At 45.7% G+C, this 24,833-nt stretch overlaps 1 protein-coding gene across 4 annotated transcripts in view; it reads right to left on the bottom strand.

Annotated features, from left to right (window-relative positions):
• LOC146785213 (E3 ubiquitin-protein ligase RNF144B-like) overlaps window positions 1–24,833 on the bottom strand; it is a 230,776-nt gene that overhangs the window by 134,194 nt on the left and 71,749 nt on the right. For 2 of the 4 annotated variants that reach the window (XM_085634126.1, XM_085634127.1), the window contains one exon: window positions 10,744–10,893. The exons of the other annotated variants lie outside the window; for them this stretch is intronic. The gene's annotated coding sequence lies outside the window, so the exon portion shown is untranslated. The remainder of the gene's footprint in view (window positions 1–10,743; window positions 10,894–24,833) is intronic. 4 annotated transcript variants of the gene reach the window in all.

Below are 24,833 nucleotides of genomic sequence, written 5' to 3'. Positions count from 1 at the left end.
GGCAGATTGTGAGCTCTCTGAAGTGGAGAGTGACAAAGGTCACCTCACCCAGTGGTACCTTCTCACCACGAAGTTGGTAAGAACGGAGCCTGCTTGATACAGGTCCTGATGAATGCCGCATACCCCCTAGGGACACCAGGCAGAAACATGTTGACCCTATTCACTACGACGAGGGGACAATAAATTTCCCTCACGGGCCCCCACTTAGTTTGGAGGTGCATCCCTGTCGTCAGGTGTATGCCCGCCCTCTATCAAACCGAGTTTTTAGAGGGCAAGGACTGCCGATGATAAAGCATGACACCCGGTGTTGTGTGAGGCCAGTCCTACACTTTTTGGGAGATGGCCACACTCACAATTTATTTCTGAGTACCTTTGGTCATTTTCCCGGGAGAGGCCCCATTTGTGTTGAACATTTTGTGTTGGAGGCTGGCCTGCTCCTAGCACCCTGTGCCTCTAGTTCCCTCCTCCGGTTAACCTCTGGGGTTAGTGTGGTTTATATGGCTTCGAGGTTCGCCTGAGCGAGTTGCCTGAAGCACTTAGTCTGGTTTCTGAAGGCCAGCATGTCGCTATATACATTCTGGGGAGGTTTACTGGGAGCTTTCTCCCAGCCTTCTTTCACCAGACTTAGAGGTCCTCTCACAGGATGGCCGCACAGCAGTTCAAAGGGACTGAACCCTAAGGACTTCTGGGGCACCTCTCTGTAATCAAACAAAAGGCATGGTAAGAGGACGTCCCACTTATGCCTCATCGGTTCACAAAGACCCATAATCATGCCCTTTAGGGTCCGGTTGAATCTGTCAACCAGTCCATTACCTTGGGGGTGGTAAGGAGTGGTGAACTTATAGGTTGCACCGCACTCCTGCCACAGGGACTTCATATACTTAGATATGAAGTTGGTATCCCAGTCGGACACCATCTCTCTGGGGAACCCCACACGGGAGAAAATCCCCAGCAATGCTCGACCCACCATGGGGCAGTCAGTCCTAAGAGGGATGGCTTCCGGGTACTGGGTGGCATGGTCCACTAGACCAGGATGAACCTGTTGCCCATGGCTGTCTTGGGATCCAGAGGCACCACAATGTCAATACCCACCCTCTCAAAGGGGGTGCTGACTACAGGGAAAGGTTGGAGAGGAGCCTTACACTTTCTACCACTCTTGCCACTTGCCTGGCAAGTCTGGCAAGACCTACAATGAGTGTCAGAGTGTTTGCGCATCTGGGGACAGTAAAAGTGGGTGACCAGCCTTTCAAAGGTCTTGTTTTGCCCCAGATTTCCTGCCAAAGGCACATCATGAGTCAGACCCAGAAGGAAGGCTCTGAAGCGCTGGGGTACCACCAGCACACGGGCTGACCTAGGTTCATCAACCTTAGGCTCGCTATACAGGAGACCATTCTCGCAGTATATCCAATGTGATCCAGACTGATCACCTGCTGCCTGGTTTGCAGCCTGCTGCTGCTACCCAATAAGAGAAGGGCTCGTCTGCTGCTCCTGGCAGAATTCCTCCCTGGTGGGGCCTCCTTCCTGTTGCCAATGGGTCAGCTCAGGCAGGTCCCCCAGTTTAGCCACTTGTTCCCCTGTAGGCTCCAGGGCATCCCCCTCAAGGTTTGCCTCCTCCTGGACCGTGGGAACTTCTGTGGCCGGTTTCCCGTGCCCCCTGCCTCCTTTCTTCTTGCCAGGCACTTGGGCCACTCTTTCAGGCTCCAGGTCCTCTTGAATGCCCTTACCAGCGGCCATTGACCGAGTGGTCACGCATGCTCACATCTCTAAATAAGACCTCCACTCCACCTTCGCCCAAGGGGAGCTCTCCAAATCATTGCCTAGGAGACAGTCAACAGGCATGGCTGGCCTCATAGCTACTTTCAAGGTACCTGAGATCCCCCCCATGCAAAGAGAACCTGTGCCACTTTGCAGAGGCACTCTGAGTTGTCAGCGGCAACTACTGGGTAGAATACGTTGGGGACCACCTGCTCTTCAGACACCAGCCGACAAATGACAGCTGTCACACTGGCTCCGGTGTCGCTCAGAGCCTCCACACTATGGCCATTGATGGTCACCCACTGCCTGTACTTCTTAGTGTTATCAGGCTGATGAGCTTTTGGGACCATCTCACTGTCTCCTAAAGAGACCAGGGACATCTCTGAGGGATCCCACCCACCTTGGGCACCCAACTCCTCCCCCAAGGCTACACTAGCCAGTTCCCAGGGCAGTGCACCAGTGGGTGTGGGAGTAATCGGTTTGGGACACTTAGGATCCCCCCGGAAGTGGCCCACCTGACCACAACTAAAACAGGCCTTGGGACCCTTCTGAACAGGCTTTCCTGTCGGGACCCATGGCTTTGTCTCATTTTGAGGCTGGGAACCCTTACCTTGGTTCCCTTGGGGATTACTTTGAGGTCCTTTTTGGAACTCCTTCTGTTTACCCTTGTCCCCCCCCACTCTTCTGCTGGGGACCCTGCCCACCTTTAGCGGGGTCTCCCACACGACCCTTTTGGCCCATGGTGCTGACCCAGCGGTCTGCCTCCACAGCAAACTTTCTGGGATCAGTCAGCTTACTGTCAATCAGGTGCTGGCGTAGCTCTGGAAAACAATTATCTGACAAGTGCTCCCATGCAACCAAATCATAGAGCCCCTGCAAATCATTCACCTTGCTACCCTTCACCCAACGATCCAGTGCTCTGCAAAAATAAGATAAATAAAGCGGCCCCACAACCCCACTCCCTAATCTCTCTCAGGGACCATGTGGGACTTCATTGCCACCTCATAGGCCTTGAACCACTGGCCAATGTCCTCATGCTTCATGAAATCCTTAGTAACATATTTGATAATTTATACCTTTCATTTCTCAGGCACTGATGGTGTGCTGCCACCAGAGGGATGGATATCTAAACTCTTTGCTTTGAGCTCCAACTCCCTCAACCCTCTCTCATGTTCTGAAAGCATCTTCTTTTCCTCCATGGCCAATTTCTGCTTTCCCAACACCAACTTCATATTTTCTATGTCACCCTCCTTCCTCAGCCTGAGCTTAGCAAGCTCCCTCTCATGCACCCTCTCTCTCTCTCTGACCTCCAGGGCGGTCTCCTCACGATGCGGTGCAGGCAGCGGGTCATTGACAGAGTTGGTGAGACCAGGGCTTGTGTTGAAGGGTGAGACGGTGCTCGCGGCGGTGCTGGCAGGTCACAGTGCAGCGACAGAGCCGGTCGATGTTCCGGCCGGGCAGCAATGGAGTCGGTGACGTCCTTGCAGCGTGCAGCGAAGCGTTGCGGAGTGCAGTGCCCTCAGGACGCGGTGTAAGCAGCGGCTTGTTGACGCAGTCGGTGAGACCAGGGTTGTATTGCGAAGTGAGTCGTTGCTCTCGGCAGTGCTTTCAGGCCACAGAATCCTGTGATGGACTCGATGACAGAGTCGGTTACCCTTTTCTTCTGCGGCGACGATCAGAGATGGTGCCCACAAACACGGTGAGGTCTTTGCTGTTCCTGAGACCTCTAGAACAAGGGGCGAGCTCAGTTTCAAGCCCTTGGAGATCTTTTCTTCAAGCAGGGGTACAAAGCAAGCAGCAAATTCCTTTTCTCCTTTTCTTGGCAGCAAGCAGCCACTGCAGACCAACGTCAGACAGCAACCAGCACAGGGGCAGTATTCCTCCTCAGCTTATCGGGCTCTTCTCCTTGGCAAAGGTTCCTCTTGATTTCCCAGAAGTGATCTAAAAGTCTGCGGTCTGGGCCCCTCTTTTTATACACCAAAATCCTTTGTTCTCTGAAGGCAGAGAGTGTCTGTACCCAGTCAAAACCAGTTCTGTCCTCACTGGTGCAGCTTCCTGATAGGAGGTGGAGACAGCATTGTTGAAGGCAGACCAGGCCCATTCAGGTGATAAGGAAATCTCCTCCCCTACTCTAAATGCAGCCCAGGTCTATTCAGCCCAGCCCTGACTCATCAGACTTCTGGAGCCACTGTCCCTCTACAGCCCCTGTCATCCAAAAACCAGACATGGGATACACAAACCTACTAGAGGCACACTGACTGGTTAGGCAATAAAAATACCTACTTTCTAAAAGTGGTATTTTCAAACACAGAATGAAAAATCACCCTCACTAAAAGATGCACTTTAACATTCTGAGTTCAGGCACACTAAACTATATTTTTCTACCTTGTTCCCCGGGCCAGTTATGTTTATAAGATATTATAAACAAACTAGCCATTCTGTCCTATGGAAACAGGCAGCCTTGCAATAGAGAAAAGGGAAATTGGCTGTAATTCACTATCAGGACATGCCACACACATCAGGGCATGTCCTACCTTTCACATACAATGCACCCTGCCCACCAGGGTATCTTGGGCCTACCTTAGGGTTGCTTGAAATGTAAGAAAAGGGATGGTTAGGGCCTGGCAAGTGTGTTCACTTGCAAAGTCAACATGGCAGTCCCAGACTGCATGCAGGCTCTGCAATGGCAGGCCAGAGTCACATTTTATAGGCTGTTTCTGTGGGTGGCACAATCAGTGCTGCAGCCCACCAGCAGCATTTGATTTACAGACCCTGGACACACACAGTGCACTATACTAGGGTCTGACAAGGAAATCAAATATGCCAATCATGGAATCACTAATCCATATCAACAATTTACAAAGGGAGCACTTGCACTTTGGCACTTAACAGCAGTAACAAAATGCCCAAAGCATCTAGACCAGCAAAACACAAGAGGTAAAAGCCCAAAAATGCAGGGTAAACCCATGCCAATGGTGCCAGGTCTAACAGAGCTCTTTGAAAAAGTAAACATGGGGTGTCTCCTATGCGCTAATGCCGCTATTTTTAATTTTTCTTCCCGCCTGGGTAAAAAACCTATTGGTGCTCTATTGCAGATATACAGATCTAGGTGTGTATCTCAGGTGGTGTACGGTAGTGAGATCTGGGGCTATGCCACCCATGAAAAACTTCAAACAGTGGAAAAGACGTTTGAGATATTCGTTATGTGTTCCACAGGGCACTGCCACTTATATTGTTCTTAACAAATTGGGTGTGCCTTACCTTTCAGACCTGTTGTCTTTTCACCCTTTATTTTACTGGTTTGAAGTTTGATTAAGTGATGGAAGCACCCTCAAAAAGAAGATATTAAGGGACTGACTTGGCCTAGATGGTACCCACCGTATATACCATGGTTCAACTATATACGGGATGGATTCAGGAAACTAGGTAGGCCTGACCTTTTTGCACCCCCTGATATCATCAGTGGGAAAGATCTGCCTTGGGTAAAGGAGTCCTTTTTTAGACTGAGGGCAATGTAAAGGGAAAAATGTGAGTTAAGGAAGCCTAGTGTGGGTAGACACATCCTTCTGAAAATAGCTCCTTCCACGGAACCTTACATTTAGGGCTCCCCAGCTCATATGACTGTTTTTGTATTGACCAGATTTTGCCTTGATTTATTCCATCTTCTTCTTGCTCACCCTAGAGGGAGCAAGAAAGACGAGAACGTCTCTACAGGACATGCTTAATTTTTTTATGATCTGTGGTAATTATAAGACACCTAGGAAGTATTTTTTAATCCCTATTTTAAAACAAGCCAATTTTAAACAAGTGCGACCTGCTTTTCTCTTTTTATTAGTGCTCTCAGGGAGCACCGTATGCCATGTTCTTAGCTTTTTAAAGGTGGCAGTAAGGCTTAGAGCAACGTGTGATTAATCATCTGGGGTGGGGGAGAAAGGGACATGGAGCCTTCGCGTATATTTCTTAACTAATTTTATTGTAATGTTTATGTTTTTTGGTGATGTAGTTCTGACTTTTATGTTTTTTATTACAAAAGCCAAATAAAATTGTATAAATTGACTCCGAGGTTACGTGCGTGGACCGTGGGGGAGGAGGGGTTCCCAAGGGCAGGGGGCCACCAAGTGTCGTACCAGGCATCAGGGTTTGGGCCCATGATGAGCACCTCTGTTTTGTCCGTGTTGAGTTGTAGGCAGCTTATATAGGCAGCATTGTTTTTGTAGTGTTGCAGGCTTTTGTTAAAAATACTTAGCTTTTCTTGTTTTCCCTTTAGTGACTTACTTTAATGTTTTTAGATTATTGTTTATTGGCGAAACTCCTTTACAGCCATCAGTTTCCTGTTTCAGTAGCATTATTTCAAATGGGTGCTGCCTTCCAAAAGTAATTTTGTTGTTAGTTTTGGGGGCAGAGTAAAAATGTTATTTTTGGAACCTGTTTAATGTCATTGATGACTATAAATAGAGCGATGATAAATTGTCCAAGAAATAGAAGTCAGTTCTTGTGTCCCTGAAATCAGGATAGAGGGCTTCAAATTCTGACCATTTTGGAGGAGGTTGCATTTCTCTGGAAGACTTCACTGCAAAGTACTCTCAGCCATTTCCCATAGCCACTCAATATAAGCATAGTACATTGACCTTCGTGTAGGGCCCAGTTCTATAAAGTACATAGTGTGAATCCAGTTTGTGGCTGGCAGTTGATTGACCTTTCCTGTCCTGAGGACACCATGGTTGAATTTCAGATAGTGGGGTCAGTGCGCCCGTTTGACAGCCATAGGTTTATGTGGGCACAATACAGCTATTCAGGACTGTTAACAAATGTAAGTGGTCAAAAGTGCAATAAAAGTGTGTACATATGTATTTAAACTGATTTGAGACTGGCTATATGGCTCGAATAATAGTAGATAACTGTTGAATGTGTGTTTAAGTTGTTCTGGAAAAACCTTGCTTTGCTACATCATAGTGTAAAACACAGTAGCTTTATACATTCAGGCTACTGTTACTCTATAAGTGAGAAGACTGTTTAAGCCTTTCAAAGAATTTGGAAATTGGTTATGAAAATACATTTCAAGAATGGTCTCCCCACTTAAATATCCTTTTAGATTTTGATGAATCTACATTAGAATCTAAAAATGTAGCCAAACCCACCACGGTAGAAGTGGTTGTTGTTGGAGTAAGTTGCTTTAATGATGGTAAATATGTTGAGTGATCTTGCAGAGCCAGAGACCACTGACCACAATGTCAGCTGCATGTCTGACTCCTTAAGTCTCTTTTTGGACGCCCCCCTACCAGGGTTGGCCCATTAGCCTGGACTGGCGTCACTGTGTCAGTTTAATGTTACCACTTGACTCCATGCATTGTCTGATTTCACCAACAACTATGTTTTCTGTTTAGTGACTAAAAAAGACTACATCTGCCCATCAGGCTCAAAGCGAGCGAGGCACCTCGGTCAGCAGTGTTGGCAACTTCTTCCACTATGATCCAGACTACCTAGTATTTTGAAATATTCCCCGATCTGTGTTTATAAGTTACGCTGCCACAGAGTAAGTTACGCTGCCACAGAGTCATGAAGGCGAGTTGGCTATTTGAAGTTGTGGATTTATTATAGAACCTCATGGGTTGACAAGGAGGTTCTTGCAAGCTAATAGTGAAACAGACCGGGAATCCTGTTGCAGACAATTAATGCAAAAAAACGATAAGATGGAGAATGCAAAACAAGCATGTCTTATGCCTAGCCTAGGAGGTTCACGCTCAACTGGATTGGCACTGGAAGGGGTTTCCAGGATTGCACCCTTAGTTTGGTGGCAACGACCTAGATAGTACTCTGCCGTCTGACAAGTGGCGTTCCCAATAAAAAACAGAAGTGCTCTTCTTTATCAAATCTATTTAGAAAACTCATGTAGAATGCACACTTTGAAAATAAAGGTGAGGAAGCAGACATGCTGGTGTCATGGTGGAAAGCCGTACTTCTGCTTAATGTACCGTAGGTGTGTTCCTGTGCCCTGCATCACGTGCCAGGCAGAGCAAAATGACCTTGGCCACATTGTGCCCAGCCTACAACATTTTAAAGGGGAAATCCAGCCAAGTTTTTTCAATTCGGTGTTTGCTAGTGTCTGGTTCTACATAGTTTTTAGGAGCAAACATCAAGTTTTCTTAAGGATATTTGCAAAATTCTGCATAGAATGTCATGAAATTCTTAGCTCTGAGATTTCTCTTCCCCATTGGGAAATGCTTGACTGCTTTTTTTATATATATATTTGCACTTTTTGGCTATTTTTGTAAAATGACAAGAATCAAATTCTCTGCACGGGATGCAACAAGTTGATATGTTGCACTTGTATCCATATTAATCCCAGACCCCCGATATACCTCCGTATACCCGTAAAAATATTTTTTGTCAAGAGATTTTCATTTTTGACTTGTGTTTTTGGATCATTAGATACATAATTTAGCTTGGGTAGACAGTGCTGATCTGGGCTGATTTTTTTGTGGATGCAATAGGTCTTGCATTTGCAAAAGTTAGAGCTATTGGTATTGTAAATGGCAATGTCTTTTATCTATGTGTTTTGTTTTTGGGGTGGAGTAGATGTACGTGGTTTGGAGTGGAATTATGTGCTCTAAAATTGGCGTGCTGATCTCAAATTGAACGAAATATACAACTATGACATTTAGTTCAAGAATCGGTGCAACACGAATAGGGACTAAAAATAATTAAAAACTTCAGATTTAGCTAAATAGACTGATTAGCATAAGAAATGACAAAAGAGTTGGCAAAGGCTTCAGTGCCTCACACAGTGATAGAAAGCGCTATATAAATGTTGCATTACGATACATGTGAGAGGCATTGTCCAAGAATTATTCTGTGCGGATTGAGCCTCAAAAGAACAGTGTCATGCTCTGTCTCCATTTTAGCGTTGCCACCTTCAACCATGTCTCCAAGTTTGAACTGTAGTTTGACAAACCATTACAACCTAAGTAAATGATAAATGCAATACAAATGTGCCTGGGATTGTTATTCTTGGTTTGGTTCTATTGCACCAGTTGCTTTGGCTAAACACTTATAAGATCCCAAGAAGGTGTGTATCTGTGCTGGATGTATGTGTGCCTGGGAAGGGTACAATACAGGGATAATACAGTACTGTGCAGTGTGTGCACAGTGAATGCATGTGCTAGGTGTATATGTGCCTAAGAGTGGTACAGTAGGTTATGTTATGTTAGACACATTTGTAAAGTGCACGGCTGCCCCAGCAACAGGGCGTCCCAGTGCTAGCGGACAGGAGGCCAGAGAAAATAGGACTAGATGGAAGACAAAAGTCAAGTTTTATTCAATTTCCTGAATGCCCAGTGATCTTGTGTACTACGGCAGCCAGTGGAATGGAGTTCCATAAGGCAGGAGCCTGAGCCTTGAAGGGGCGTCTCCCTGCTCTACACCTGTGCACCCAAGGAGTGCAAGCCAGATACAGGTCAGCGGAGCACAGTGATTGCGATGGAACATATGAAGTGCACAGACCCATGAAGGATGTAGCGCTGTGCAGTGCGTACAGGATAAATGCATGCGCTGAGTGTATGTGTACTTGTGACTGGTACAATACATGAAGGGTTGAGTATGTGAATGTTAAATGTATATGCTAGATGTATGTGTGCCTATGAGTGGAACTGTACATAAAACATTCAGTTGTGGGCAGTGTACATGTTAAATGCATATGCTGGATGTATATGTACCTTTGAGTGGTACAGTACATGGAGGATACAGTACTGTGTTGTGCATGTATGCTGTATATATGCAAGTGTGTGTGTGTGTGTGTGCACCTGCAAATGGTACAATACATGGAGGGCCCTGGGTTCCATTTTGGGAGACCCAGGCCCACATGGTGAAACATGGAATGGAGGAAGAGAGATCCCCCAGACAGATTTGTGTATTCCTGCATTCCTGTAACCTGGGTGGGACACACACTAGGGAGGGGAGAGCCAGGCTTCACCTGTATAAGTCCAAGGGTTCTCTTTGATTCTGAGAGATCACAATGAAGGGGCCTCTGCACATCTCAGGAAGGAGATGGGACTCATAAGAGAAACATAAAGAGTAGGGCTGTGGGCCCTGGTGTAACATTTTGATGCACATATCACTGAGGCAGCCATCCAAGTATGAGGTCTAGTCCCTCCCATGGACTGTGTTGTGGGCCCTTCAGCTATTGAGAGACTTCTGCATTTCAAGAGAAAGAAGGGGCCGAGGAGTGGACACTTCAAAAGAAGCAGAACCTCAACATAAAAGGTCAAAGACTCAGACCCTAAATCACATTTGGAGTCTGGAAATGGACTACATTAAGGGGAGTTTGGGATCCCAAAAATTGTCATTTGCCAAGCAGCCAGACAGGCTATGTGTGGAGGGGAAGTTCTGCGAAACTTTTGCCTGTGAACAGGACTTGGGACCAAGGCCTGCTAGTCTTCCTTCTGGGTGAGGGGACTTACCCCAAGGAATACAAGACCACCTGCTCTTAAACCTGGACCAACAGCACCTGCCTGCTTGCAAAGACTACTGTGCCCTGTGAGGAAAAGGAGAGCATTGGAGGGAGCGAGGTCCAGTGGGGAGCCCTGTTGAGTGGATTCCATGTGCGAAGTGTGAGTAAACTGCTGCTGCACCGATCTAGTCGTTGCCCATGTGCAGGACAAAGTTGACTGACCCCTATATGCCAGAACAGGGCCATGGTGAATTAAGCTATGTGTTGCGCTGCACAGATCAGTCCGGAGCTCATGCGTAGTCAACTAACCTGTGTGCCAGGAGGGCCACCGTTGAAAAGACTGCTGTGCTGTAAAGGCTGTAGCCTTGTACGGTAGCTGATGACAACCCTGTATGCCAGGAGGCCCCATCAGGAGAGGAACCGGACTCATAGCCCGCAGGAGAAGCTGCAGAGAGCCTACGGTCCCTTCCGAATTGAGACCACAAGTGAGAGACTCTGCACCTCCTGAGTGTAGCCGCCTGGGCCGCGTGCGGCCGACTCACCTGAACTCAGCTGCAGATGCTGCGACGACTGCGGATGGGGCACACTCAGGAACAACAAGACTCCTTACTCCTGCTGGTGCGGGTAAGATTGGCTTTGGACTTGTCAGCCCCAGGGCAGCTTGCTGCTAGTAGTGCTGCGACCCTGGAACACTGTTATTGTAAGAAAACAGTGGTCCCTTTCAATAAAATATGAACGAAGCAAATCAACACAGAAATATAATAACGAGTGTCATGTACTATTATAAGTTAACATAATATTTAATTAACATCATTAAAAACATATGGAAAAGTGAGACAGTGTCTACAATATTTAGGAAAAGGAAAAACTGAAAAAACTCCGGCATAAGCAAAACAAAACAAAATAGCGTGGCCCAAAATATAATCAAATCGTTAGGCCAAACAACACATTAGGAGCACCATTACATCTATATAGAATACTTAATATACAGCAATTTTGTGTCAGAGTGCTTAAGTAGACGGCATTTCGATCCCACAGCAAATAATGGGATCATCAGCAGGACTAAAAGAATGTCTAGCCTGAGAAAATCGTAGTTTAGTACATTTTGCCTGCTGTAACGAGAAGATAGGGAAGGGGGAAAGGGAGAAAGGGAAAATAAAAACAATAAGATTAGGTCATAGGCATGAATGTAGTTGGTGAGCCACTGGGTGTGAATAAAGAATGGAGGTGGCTACAGTGAAACTATTCAAATGGGAAAAAATGTTTCCCAGGTGTTGTGATCTGTTTATCCATTAGACGTACCAAGGGGTAAATGAGCATGCCTAGTGAAGTAGCCGCAACGGCGAGGGACTAACCTTGCAAGGCAAGGAGAGATGAGTGGGGACCCGAGGGGGTGAAGTATAGTCCTTAAAGATTCGAATGATTTAAGGATTAGAGCGTAATTATGTCTCCAGATCGAGACTCATGATGCGAGAACCCAAAAATTCAGGTGAAATACTGGGAGCCGGTATATCAGAGCTACCTGCAAGGAGGAGCAGAATAATGATAGTGGGTGTTCAAGGGAACTGAACTCAAGTATGGGCGCAGTGAGATTTAAGATGTGCATGCAGGTAATTACCAGGACAATTAAGCAGCGGCTCGAGTAGGGCCCCAATTCGGGTTTCCTCGGGCCGAAGCTGGGGAAGAGGCACAATCAGTGGTCGAAGTGGGGGGAAAAAAGTAGGGGAACTGTGGGTGGAGAATCAGAAGGCGGGGATAACCCAGGGATTGGATCAGTGGGCGGAGCCAGAGGTGTGGCCAGAATGTGCAAACATCCCAATTTTTAGTATTTGTTTGGCATTTCACTACCCAGTTTAATCAACCACTGGATACACATGATTATTTAAGGTTATAATGAGTTATTGACATTAAAATACATTCACAAAGTGGGATGTGCTTCTAATCACAGAATGTACCAAATACGATAAAATGTGGGAGCACAAGCCATTTGTCTCAGAGCCATGGAGTTTCTGTCATCAGCACAAGAGCAGTTCAAACATGAATGGCAAAATATCCTAGTTTGCAAATGTTTTCTATATAATTATGGCTGTGCAATATTTGCCTCATAATGCAAGATCTGCTGCATGATCTGACCATTTAAACTAATAAATTGTTTGTAGCTCAAACGTATCAAAAGTTAATAAAAAATGTGACTTGTGTTGCTACAGAGTGGACAGCCTATTGCAAAGGTTGACTGATCACCTTTCTCACTGCTGCATTTGTATGTTACACTGGTACTAATAAGGCAAAATCTTTCCAGAGACTGTTAGCAAGTGTACACATGTCAAAATAATAACATATCAGAAAATATACTGCATTACGCTGCAGCCATTTTTTAATGCATAATTTAGTCAACACTGCGGAATAAAGTTTGGTGTGCATGCAAATACTCTATTGCCAATCCCAGGTAAGTTGCAGCTACTACTGCTGAAACAAGGCCAATGGAGGTACCTATGGGTGAGGCAGACTGGCCTCAAGGGCAGAGCCGGCCTTAACAATAGAGGCGCCCTGTGCATTAATGTTTGTTAGTGCCCCCCAATCACCACCTCTGCAAGGGATTCCCTCACTACCACCCTTTAACAGTGCCCCTCAGGTCTCCATACCCACACTCTCTATCAGATGCATTTAATTTGATTTACAGCTCCACTCATACCATTGTAGGGTGTCAGAGCACTTTACATCACACACATTACACAGAGACAATTAATATGTGTGTAAATCACTGTATAGAAAATGTTACGTAAGACTAAGGACTACAAGGTGTAGGAGTCACATGACAACCATACTAGTAGGCCGTATAGTTTAATAGTGATTGGTCTGGAGAAACACAAACTCAGAGTTTCAAACGTAATACCATGGTTGGGGGTTCTTTTTAATAATCAGAATTGATTTCTATCCAAAAGAACACTTTTGCAACATAAGGATATTCAAAGACGGGGGGAAAAACATAACGCTCTAATTTATACCCTGCAGTTTGTATGCAGCTCTTAGATGACAGTTAATAGCTCACCATTCTATGTTAGGATTTTAACTTATAAACTGCAAGTAACAATAGGGTCTCTCTGACAAAAGCAGTAGCCCACTGAACTATTTACATTATGTGCACTTTGTGATCTGCATGGTACATGTTCTTTGCAGCAGGCACATTAACCCTCTGAGCTACCTTTCCACGACTCAAAACTTCCAATAGACAAAACTCCAATCTATCTCTAGGAAGAACATTAATCACCAGAGTCCTCATGGCATTTTTATTGTTGCCTAAAATTGCTCATGGCCAGGAAGGAGGCAACAAGTGCTTTTAAAACCATAATATACTTGTAAAAATAATGCCTTCACCAAAAGTCAGCACCTGGTGCGGTCACACCGGTTGCACCGCCCTAGAGATGGCCCTTCACAATGGTCCTGTGACCTCAGTGACAGAGTCACTGTTGTTCTAGGGTGTGTTGCTTCATAGGCCTGCCCGCAAGACAGGAGGTGAACTTTAGTATGGATTGTGGTGGACAAGCCTTGAAGGTTAAACTACACTTGTCATGCTAGGGTCCACCTGCTGGTGCTACGACACCAGGGCTTCAAAGGTCTTGCAAAGCCTTCTAAGGTCTAGCATGGGAATGTACTCCCTCAGGAGAGTGGTCTGGTGGACTGGTTATTAAGGCTGAACCTGGCTCCCCAATTCCAAATTCAGCAGCTCTGGCCATAGTGCCACATCCTCTCCCCCACTGAACACCATTCTGCCCCACTGAGAAAAACTCACACTGCCTTCAAATACAACCCGATTGTTGCCAGCAATAAACACCTAGATGTGGCTCAATTTAAATTAGGTGCTAGACAAGAGCAATATGCGGCCTACAAATAAAAAGTAACAACATCCTGGAAAAAGCAAACACTCATAAGGAATGCAAAATTTTGCAAACCATGTGAAATGTAAGGAGGAACAACATGGTTAACTTAACGCTTTTACACTCACTATTCAGAAATCAGTGAGCGCTTTTGCCTGAAAAGTTAAGGACATGACTACAGGGCCCGGAAGGAACCCGTTTCAATGCCCATTGCTCATGTCCTTACAAAACGTAAGCAGTATGGTAAAAAGACTACATCCCTGAACACAGAGCCTGCAGTACACATTTTGTTTTCCAATCCACGCATTGCAGTACCTCCAGGATTGGTGCACTAGTTCCAAGCCCGGGGAAAACAAAGACAAGAAAACAAAACAAGTGCTTCACTGTCAAACTCTGTAAAAGTGGTGCTAATGTGTTTGGGTGTGAATAAAATCAATCTGTCCAGTTTGCTACCAGTCTGTCTTACTTTATTTAGTTATTGCTTTATTTTTCACATTTTAACCTTTTATTACCGATGCTACACTTTGGATTAAAATGTCAGAAAGATAGGACATTCCCAGCAAACGTGTTTTTCTTTTTTGGATCCATTTCACAGGGGAGCAAATAAACGAAAGGAGAGGAAAGAGTGTGAAAGCCGTTTCTTGAAGTCACGGTTTTCAGTAAGAGAAGAACTACTAGACAGAAAGAGAGGGAAGAAGGAAAGAGGGGGTGAAAGCAGCAAAGCAGAAGTGGACATTGTCTTTATTTTCCCTGGGAAAGAAGGAAAAGACCGAGTCCTGTTACTTCTCTTCCGCCCCGGAACTCACGAAAAACGAGCTTTATCTATAGGCCATAGCGATTTCTAGCGTCCTGGGATGCATTTTCAAAATAAAAAAGTAGGGGAAGGGGGGCTTGGGGGGCAGCCGAACATAGTGAGGTCTGCCCCCCGGGCAGTTTGGGAGGGGTCTGGGCTGGCCGGAACGGCCATTTTGTGGTTTTGGTTTTTTTCGGGGTGTAGCCCAATTATAGCCCAATTGTAGCCCAATTATAGCCCAGGGAGCCCAAGTAGCCCAATTAGCTCTATGCTTATATACTCCTATGAGGGGATTTGCCAGCCAGCATTTTAGGTTTTGGTGACCTGGTGGCTGGCAGCAGGGTAGCTAGTAATAGTTTTCTTGTCTGTTTTGTTAGCTGTTTTCATGGCTGTTTAATTAGCTGTGTTTAGTGAGTTAGGCATGGTTATGCAGGATTATAAGGTCTTGGAGGCGGTGCGCCTGCTGAGCAAGGCAGGCCGCCTTTGATGTATTGATTCCTTCAGCTGCGGAGCTTTTGCGCCCTCCTAGGCATGCTTCTGTGGGCGTGGAGGCCGCCGTCTTGGCCTGCACGTCCCCTAGGTGGGCGAGAAGAAAAGCGGTGAGTTTTAGGGGCCGCTCATAGGCCCGAAGAGCGCCCCCTTTCTCCCCAGACACGCCAGAGCCTTGTGCGCATTCCGAGGCTCCGGCGAGAGTGTGCATGGGCGATTTTGGGGGTTGGGAGGTGGTGGAGTATACCCAGTTGGGTTAGGCAGGGTGAGGGCTTGAGGATTTTAAAAGGGGGACTTGGGTTTGGGGAGTGGAGAGCGGAGGAAGGTAGAAGGAGTTTGCGCAAGGCCAGGGCTCAAATTAATGTTGGGTGGGAAGAGGAGGGGATCCCAGGGGATTGGGAGACGGCCGGGGGTAGCAATGCCTGGGAAGGGCTAGATATTTTCACCTCATGGAAGGAGGCGGTGAGGGCCATTAGTAGAGTGGGTCAAGTGGATGCTTATCATGCACAGGGAGGGTCAGCTGGTTTGGAGGACAATGGTTTAAGTGTGAGAAGAGGGGGCAAGGGGGGCAAAGGTGGGGGCAGCAGAAAGCTTGGTAGGTGGGGCTCAGGGGACAGGTCTTGACCAGGACCGGCCAGGGTTAGACATGGCTGAGCTGGAATGGAATGAGGGGAGGAGGGTGGAGTTGAGTGACAGGGAAGTAGGTGATTTGTTTAAGGTAGGGCGTCAGTGGGCAGAGAAGACTTTGGGCTTAAATAAGAAAAGGAGAAGGAAGACAGGGGATGAGTATCAGAGGCCCGGCACACCAGGCCAATCATTATAATGCAGGGTGAGGACTCATGTCCGGGTGCGGACTTGGCTGAGCTGGGTGCAGCTTACTGGCGCCAAGGAGAAGGGAGGGTGGAGCCTTGCGTGGCGTACCCGTTACCATCGGGGGATCCCGGCGCGGCCAGCACATGTAGGCCCCGAGCAGTCTCGCTGGCCCCAACACCTGACGGACCTCAGTGGTCTGCAGGACAGAAAACCATCAGGAAAATGCACTCAAAGGACTCAGAGGTGTACCGAAGGGTGCGGTTGGCGCCCCCAGAGGCGCGGAGTTATGGGCCCATGAGGGACCCCCATGTGGGGTACTGAGGAAATATGAATTTTGTGATCAGTTATGTCCCCTATCGTAGACCCCAACGGCTCCATGTGCATGCTATAAGTACATGTATGTTCCCTCCAGTTCTAGCTCTGAAGACGCAAATACATGTGCGTCCACCGTCAACATGTCCTCTCTCAGATCCGCCATGAATGGGTCAGATATTCCATTCCTAAGTATGAAAGGCCACCGACTTTATGTGGTTCACTTTCCACATTTTACAGATTCAGGCGAGTAGGTCCTGAATTCTGTCATCCAACCTTTCCTGCTTTCTGCCTCTGAAAGCTCCAGTCCAAGCCTGCATCTGTACCCATGAACTTTGTCCTACTCCCTGCGCGGCTAACGGTGCCTGATCCAGCCTGTTGCCTGCCAAAAACTGTATTTCACCTTCAAGATTATCTGCTTCGCTCCTCATCCGATGCATTCCTGTCTAGTAGTTTAGGTAAACATTCTTCCAGCTACCATGCAAAGGGCCAGGCCTCGCTGTCCTCATGCAAGTAATTCATAGCCCCTGTTACCATGGAAGATTCCTGCCCCCTCGCATCTCATACAGACACTTAGACGCTTGTACACGCACTAACAGTCAGTATAGAATAGATTCTATCCTAGAGACCTTTCCTTGTGGATGACACAGTTCTTTAAACATAGGATATTAGATATGATTTGGGATTAGGTTGACATAACCCCCAGACTTCTGTCTCCACATGTAGAGTTAAATGTCAAGTCCCCTTCACCCTCTAGTTGAACGTCAATCACACGTCATGCGGCTGCGCGCGCATCTCTGCCAAATATTTCTGCTGACATTGCAGGATTCTCTTATGGATCCACCTACTTGTGACATCATGTATAATGACGTTTTATAAAGTTACGCCTATATGTCCGCCTTTTTTAGTTACGTATGCCTATTTTATCTGTATTATCAGCTGTTACGCCTCTTGCATCTATCTCAATGTAATGCTTTCCATATAAATACGATTACCTGTCAATAATGTATGCCCTTCCTTCCTGAACTTTCGTGGTGATGGAATTTGAAGCCTGCAATTCGAATTGTATTTCCTTTGTCAAGGAATAAAGCCTTTAGAACCTCTAATACCACGGATTCTGCCTCTTATATTTACTGAGTTATTCTTACTAGATTTTGCCGCATAAAAAATAGTACCGGTAATGAAATATTTACCACATAAATTGGCGCCCGAATAGGGACACTTTCTCATCTCACGCGCCGGCGGTGCGTTGCAGGCCCGGTCTCCTGCTACAGCTGAACGGACAAAAACGCGTACCCGCAGGATTTCCTGTATCTCCCTCCAGCCAAGCGGGGGCGACTGAGGCTGCGATCAACACCCAGACGAGGCGGTGAGAAGTGCGAAGTATCCCGACCAGAGCCTAGCTGAGAGAGCAAGATCCGAGGTATACAGAGGCCCACCAGGTTCCGAAGCTCCGAGTCCAGTCGAGTCCAGTCCGGTCCAGTTTCAGTTCCGTTCCGAGGCCTTCCGTTCCGAGCTACCCGGTGAGTACCATTACCGGGGAGGCATTTAACGTGCACATAGTCTGTGCCGGTCAAGACGGTTTGGGTACACAAATCCGGTCTGCACTGTTTCAGCAGTGTATCTGTACTGTTTAGCAGTATATATAGTATGTCTTGCATATAAAAAGGTATTATCTAGTGTCAGTATTATGTCAGTAACTAGTTTTCTATTAGTTATCATCATTCGTAAAACTGTTAAGGGTTAAATGTTTTAATACGTTTTATATATATTGTAGTGTGAATGACTGTTCATTATTGTGTTTATTGTATAAAGTGTGTTCTAGTAACCGTCTAAAAATGCCGCTCTTTTCGAAATTAAGACAGATCAAAACCAGAAAAGGGGTACTCGAAGAAGCTGTTCCCATTCCACCTAGGGACACTCCAGGGTACTTTATGTATCATAAGCATGGCCTAGATGCCGTATTATTTCTTGATTTATGGGTGGACTACACCAAGGATTTGCCAGAAAGTCAGAGGTGGCCCGCAACGGGGACCTGGGATGCAGATTGCATCATGAGAGTAGAAGAAGAATTATGGAAAAAGAAAGCCAGACAGTCACAGAAAGATGCCATTGAATTATGGCGTAAAGAATCATATAGACGTACAGAAAAAGCGCTCAGACAGGAAGAGAAAGGTAGAGAGAATTCAAATAAAACCCGAGAAAATCTATTAATTGAGGAAGGTACCCGAGTAAAATCAGAACAAGTAGATAGACAAAGAAACACTCTTATGAATGGTATGTATCCTCTTCTGGCCGAAGGGTTACCTAAGGCTACCCCGGAAATACCAAAAGACTTAACTCCTCCATTGCTCCCGATAAAAGCACATCCCAAAACACATCCCAAAACAGCAAAGGACGTTTTCCTTTCCTCCTATTTAGATGACGTAGCTCCCGAGTATGCTAATGCCATACCACACACACCGCTTGCCGATGGTGTTCAACACCAAGAGCATCCGTCTGTATCCCCGCAACTACAAACTCCTACACAAGTTCCCACAGGTCCGTCCGTTTCTACAGTTTTTCCCGCATCTACGATTTCTATCTTACGTCCAACGAATCCTTTCTTGCCCAGCACTTCAGATGGTGCTACAGGAGGTACGACAGACATGTTTGCCACACCGCCGCGAAATAAACAGACCCTTAGAGATTTAGCACTCCAGCGTACACCCCAACTAGCGACATCCGACATGTTTAAAGAACAGCTTGTGGATTGTAGATACGACCCAGTACCAGGTAGACAGGACAAATTGCTCATATCATCACTACGTATACGACGAGCTACATTGTATTTAATGACGATACCAGGAATGGTTGAACACCTAGACAATATATATCGCTTCGTCCAAACAGGGCGAGGTCCAGAAAGTATTAACGAAGCTATGGAATACCAGAAAGTGGATGTACAAAGACAACTACTACGCTTTTTCATAAATTGCGTAATTAGGAACCAAGACAGGCCTGGGGCAGATCATGATACCATGCAAAAACTTGCCAAATGGGGTCAGAACATATCAGAAGAGAAACATGATAAACAGTCATGCATAGTAGTTATGTGTCGAAAGATCCGCAAGGAAATAGAACGAATACATAAAGAAAGACGAGACGCAGACAGAATTGAATCAGAGGAAGAGGAGGAGCAAGAATCAGAGCAATTAGAAACAATAGCTTACGTAGGTAGAGGAAGACCCCATAATAATACTAGAGGCTTTAATGATCCGATACGTCCGATGCGTCCGGAATGTAATAGACATTTTACAAACCCTATGTTAAATACAAGATCCCCTGAACACCTATTCCAAGCCGCTGATAAACTACTCCGAGATCGAAGGGGGTACCATATGCTTGATTCCATGGACGAACAAGAATTAGCCAGGTCAGCAGTACAATGGGCTGACAGTCCCAGCGAATACAATGATGATGCACTAGCACACACGTTTCTGAATCTTACCCCATACGAACAACGTTTAGCTAGTATATACATGATTCAACACCTCCTTATATTATATAAAAGCCAACACTCCGATCCAGGACCCTTACCTGACATATTGACAGAACTACTCACGAATACATGGAGAGGTTCAGGTACTGATTTGATTAAAGAAATTCTAGAATTTCGAAACCAGTATATAACTTTCGTGTGCCCAGAACACGTTCCAGTTCCCATTATGGGAAGAAAAATGTATCACATAGATAGACAGAATCCGTTACGCGAAGTACACCCAATCAGGGGTGAAGGTAATAACTTTACACGCGTGTTTGTGTACACGCCTATAACTAAAATTGAATTATTAGAAATGAAGAAAGTAGTACCCAGCCATGACAAGGATCCAGCAGGTTTCCATCGTGAGATAAAAGACATGTTACTCATGGGAGAGTATACTTACCCCGACATTATGAAAATATTGAAAGTATTAATGCCTGCCGGTGTTTACGAGAAACTCAAAGAAAAAGAATGGGAGGTGGGAGACCAAAAGATAGATTGGACAGCATTAGAAAACGAAGGGAAGGCCCGAGCTGCAGGAGCAGGGCTTGGGGAAAAGACTACAGCACTACCAGGATTACTAGTGCAGGTACTGCCACGTTTATTAACTACGAAAAAGGAGGACTGGGGTGCAATCTCAGCCTGTAAACAAAAGCAAGATGAAGACACTAGTGATTTTTATTCCCGATTTGAAAAATGTTTTGGTATCAATAGTGGCATAAAAGCAAGTAGCGAGTCATATCCACATCTGTTTGTGACAAAATTAGTTGAAAATTCTCTGCCGCAAGTTAAGAATAGAGTATTGAAATTTGAGAGTACCTGGCAAGGTAATACCCCGTCACAGATGTTACAGATGTTACAATATCACCACAATAAAATTAGAGAAGAACAAGAACATGAACAAAGACGTATGAAAGATACAAAAATGAAAATGCTTGTTGCTCAGTCAGTTCCAGCTGATGGTCACCAAAAGGGTGATTCCGCAGGTCCAACGAAAGGGACATGCAACTATTGTAAACAACAAGGTCATTATATACACGATTGTCCAGTCCTGAAACATAACATTGCCACAGGTAGAACCCAGGAAAGACCACGTCCACCTAGACAGGATCAGAATCAACAACAAATCCCTCAGCATGTACAACCTAGGTCAGCTCCGCAACAACTAGCTCCGCAACAGGCAGCTCCACAACAGACCGTAGCACCACCACAAGCGCAGCCTATTGCTGCCACTCAAGCAACAACGCAACAGATGTATCAGTATGCACAAGCAGATTATCCCGATTATCAGCGATACACATGAAATAGCCTAGAGAGGGAAGTTGGCTTACCCCTTATTGAGGTTCCTGTAGACCAGGAGGGACCTTATGTACATAGTGAACTATTAGGGGAAGACAGAAAGTTTTTACTTGATACAGGGGCAAGCAGAACAACTATAAGACGCAGTGAAGTTCCAGGGGCACCCCTCTCAGGCTCACAGAATATTTCCCTTGGATTCTCAGGAAAACCTATAATTAATGACGTAACACAACCTCTTCCACTCACGGTTGGTCCATTGACACGTACTACAGATTTATTGCTTACTAAATCATGTCCAGAAAACTTGTTAGGTATAAAAACATTGAAAGCTCTAGGAGCTACAGTATGTTGTTCTCCGGAAGGAGTACGATTATTTTTACGTGATTTTAAAGGTCACTACGTGTCCAGAGACATGGATCACCGGCTGCAGAGTTTACCTACGCATTTATGGGCACAAGGCCCCACTGATGTTGGTTGCATGAACATTACACCATATCGAGTTACACTAAAAACAGGAGTAGTACTACCACGAATGCGACAATACAAGTTACCACCAGATGCTGTTGTGGCTTTGCTGCAAATCATTGAAGAGCTCATTGCACAAGGAGTGGTTGTCGAAACCGACTCCAATATATGCAATTCCCCAATAATTCCGATTCTTAAAAGAACGGATCCAAAAGCACCACCAGTATATCGATTGGTTATTGATCTGCGCGAACTAAATAAATGTATTGTACCACAATATCCTGTAGTCCCAGATATCTCTTCATTACTAACTGCTATTGATTCAGAAGCAACGTTCTTCACTGTAATTGATCTTAAGAATGCTTTCTTTAGCGTCCCAATAGATCCGGAAAGTCAATATCTGTTCGGATTCAGTTTAAATGGACGAAGTTTTAAATTCACACGCGCACCTCAAGGATTTACAGAAAGCCCCAGCATCTATAGCCAAGCACTGAAACGAGAACTTGACAGTATCCCCATGCCAGTTAACACTGCCTTGCTTCAATATGTCGATGATCTGTTGATCACCGCCCGAAGCGAACCTGAATGTGAAACAGCATCACTGACGGTTTTAAAATTTTTGGCTGACAAGGGGCACAAGGTGTCCCCTTCTAAGCTGCAATTCTGTGTCCCGCGAGTTGTCTACCTTGGGCACTCGCTGTCCAAGGAGGGAAGGCAGCTTACACCCGACCGCATCCAGTTAATCGCTAGCATGCCACCACCCAAGACACAAAAGGAGGTGCGGGCTTTTATAGGCCTCACCTCGTACTGTAGGCAGTGGATCCCTCAATATGCATTTCTAGCTAAACCACTCATCCAGTTGACAACACAGGAGGCAGCCACTTCGACTGTCCTCCCTTGGACTCAAGAACACACATATGCCTTTGAAAGCTTAAAGAAAGCTTTATGCCAAGCACCTGTTTTAGCAACACCATGTTACAGTAAACAGTTTACACTCTTTGTTACAGAACGCGAAGGTACTGCCTTGTCAGTACTCACTCAGGAACAAGCAGGATCACACAAACCATGTGCTTATTTCTCTAATACATTAGATCTAGTAGCTCAGGCTCTTCCTGCATGCCTGAAATCGGTGGCAGCAACAGCTTTAGCAATCAGACAAAGCGATGCCATAGTGTTAGGACACCAACTGACAGTACAAGTACCACACGCAGTAGAGGTTCTCTTGAACCGCACACAAACACAACACTTGACTATAGCGAGACTCACTGGTTACGAATTAACATTGTTTCAGCCACACATAGAAATCAGACGTTGTAATACGTTGAATCCTGCCACACTGTTACCAGTGGGCGGAACAGATCCATTGGCACATGATTGTGTCGAAGTCATTACTATCACGACGAAACCCAGACAAGACTTGACAGATATCCCTTTGTCAGATCCAGACTTGACATTGTATGTAGATGGGTCATGTATGAGAACAAGTACAGGAGAGTTAGTGGCCGCTTACGCAGTTACAACAGACACTGAAGTCATTGAAACAAATTGTATTAACACTTTGTCAGCTCAAGCAGCAGAGCTCATCGCTCTGACACAAGCCTGTATTCAAGCCAAAGATAAGAAAGTCAACATATACACAGATTCACGTTATGCATTCGGAGTCGTCCATGACTTCGGCGTACTGTGGCGAGAGAGAGGTTATTTAACTTCTCACGGTGCCCACATCCAACACGGACCCCTCATTCAAGCCCTATTGGACGCGATTCATTTACCTACTGCAATATCGATTATGAAATGCAAAGCTCACACAAAAGTTACCGATATCATTTCTCAGGGTAATGACCTAGCTGACAGAACAGCTAAACAGACTGCTCAGAATCAGACTCACACAACTGACACGACAAAGACAATAGTTCCGACACCAACACATTGCATGACAGTTAAGGATCCCGCCCTTGATGTAATTGACATACAGACACATGCTACACCAGAAGAAATAAAGAAATGGACTGAATTAGGAGGGATCCAAACGGATCAAGGATGGATGACGAAGGAAAAATCTATATGGTTTCTTCCCGACTCCATGGTTCAAGTCATCATTAACACAATACATAGTCCAGCGCACCTAGGAGAAAAAGCTATGCTAGACAGCATTCAACACATTTGGTTCAACAAACATCTACGAGCCGCAGCTAAACAAAAAGTTCGTACCTGTATGATATGTTGTCAGTTTAATCCAGGTAAAAGCATCCCCGTAGAACAGGGTGGATTTCATCCTCCCGATCATGCCTTTGAAGTCCTCCAGATGGATTATATCCAGATGGAACGATGTCGAGGATTCAAATATGTTCTCGTAGTTGTCTGTGCTCTTTCCCGTTGGACAGAAGCCTACCCGGTTTCAGATTACACTGCCCCAACTACTGCCAAACAGTTAGTTCGAGAATTCTTCCCACGGTATGGTTTGCCACGTGTTGTCTACTCAGATAACGGCCAACCATTCTCATCCGAACTTATGAAACATGTTTCCCTTTTGTTAGGCTATCAATGGAAATTCCACTGTGTCCGACATCCCGAGGCAGCAGGTCTCGTGGAACGCCATAATCAAACTCTGAAAATTAGATTGTCCAAAATATGTAGAGAAAAAGGTGTCGATTGGATAGTAGCCTTACCAGTTGCGCTCTTTTACATGAGAATGGTAGCACATTCTCGAACAGGGCTATCCCCGTACGAGGTGATCTTCGGTAGACCGCCAAATATGTGGGGGACGCCTATACCTCGCAAAATCACTGATGTTGACTGTAATATGCTGACAGATTACCTGGCTTCCTTGATGTCTGCACTACAATCTTGTCGTTCACAGGTAGCTGCAGCTTTTCCCGATAACACTGAAGTAAAGCCCCATGACGTGGTTCCAGGTGATATGGTCCTAGTGCGGAATTTCGACCGGAAGACCCAACTGGAGCCTAGGTGGAAATCGCCTAAGCTTGTTCTACTGGCAACAAGGACAGCCGTGAAGATCGAGGGACGTAAAGGGTGGTTGCACTCGAGTCATATCAAGAAATT

Source organism: Triturus cristatus, chromosome 11 (genome assembly GCF_964204655.1).
Source record: "Triturus cristatus chromosome 11, aTriCri1.1, whole genome shotgun sequence".
NCBI classification, from domain to species: domain Eukaryota; kingdom Metazoa; phylum Chordata; class Amphibia; order Caudata; family Salamandridae; genus Triturus; species Triturus cristatus.
This window is presented reverse-complemented; position numbering and strand designations above follow the sequence as displayed.